Source organism: Octopus bimaculoides, chromosome 9 (assembly GCF_001194135.2).
Source record: "Octopus bimaculoides isolate UCB-OBI-ISO-001 chromosome 9, ASM119413v2, whole genome shotgun sequence".
NCBI lineage: Eukaryota > Metazoa > Mollusca > Cephalopoda > Octopoda > Octopodidae > Octopus > Octopus bimaculoides.
This window is the reverse complement of record NC_068989.1, coordinates 71,069,738-71,070,552: the sequence shown is the minus strand read 5'-3', so window position 1 is coordinate 71,070,552 and position 815 is coordinate 71,069,738.

The following is an 815-nucleotide window of genomic DNA, read 5'->3' as shown; positions in this document are numbered from 1 at the left end:
TTTTTACTTGTTTCAGTTATTTTGACTGCGGCCATGTTGGAGCACCGCCTTAAAGGTTTTTTTTAGTCGAAGAAATCGATCTCAGGACTTATTCTTTGTAAGCCTAGCACATATTCTATCAGTCACTTTGACCGAACTACTAAATTACAGGGACGTAAACACATCAACATCGGTTGTCAAGCGATGGTTGGGGGGGGGGACAAATATAGACACAAAGACAAACACACATAAGTATATATATATACATATATGATGTGCTTCTTTCAGTTTCCGTCTACTAAATCCGATCACAAAGCTAAGTTGGTAACAAAAACAGGATATACAACAAACCAAACGAATACAAACAGGGAGGGCTGTTAGGCTCAGACGAGGTAAAGTGGCGAACGCTTGAAGAAGATTCTTTGATAAGAGAAAAGAGAGGAGACAAATACTAATGCGTTTGAACTGCGCAGCAGAGTGAAGGAAAAGAATGATGATCACGTGAGGAAAGGAAGGACGGACGATGGTCACGTATTAGCAACCAGAGGGAGAGTAAAGGAGGAAGAGGAAGAGAGAGAGGGATAGACAAATAGAAAACGGTGATGGAGAGAAAAAAGGATTAGAGAAAGAATGAGAGAGAAATGAAAGGGAGAGAGAGGGGGGGACAGTAAGGAAAAATTACATATATATATATTCTTTATATATAGAGAGGTAGATAGATAGATAGATAGATAGATAGATAGATAGATAGATAGATAGATAGATAGATAGATATGTATGCATGTATGTGTGTATGTATGTATATATATATATGTGTGTTTGTGTGTATATAAATG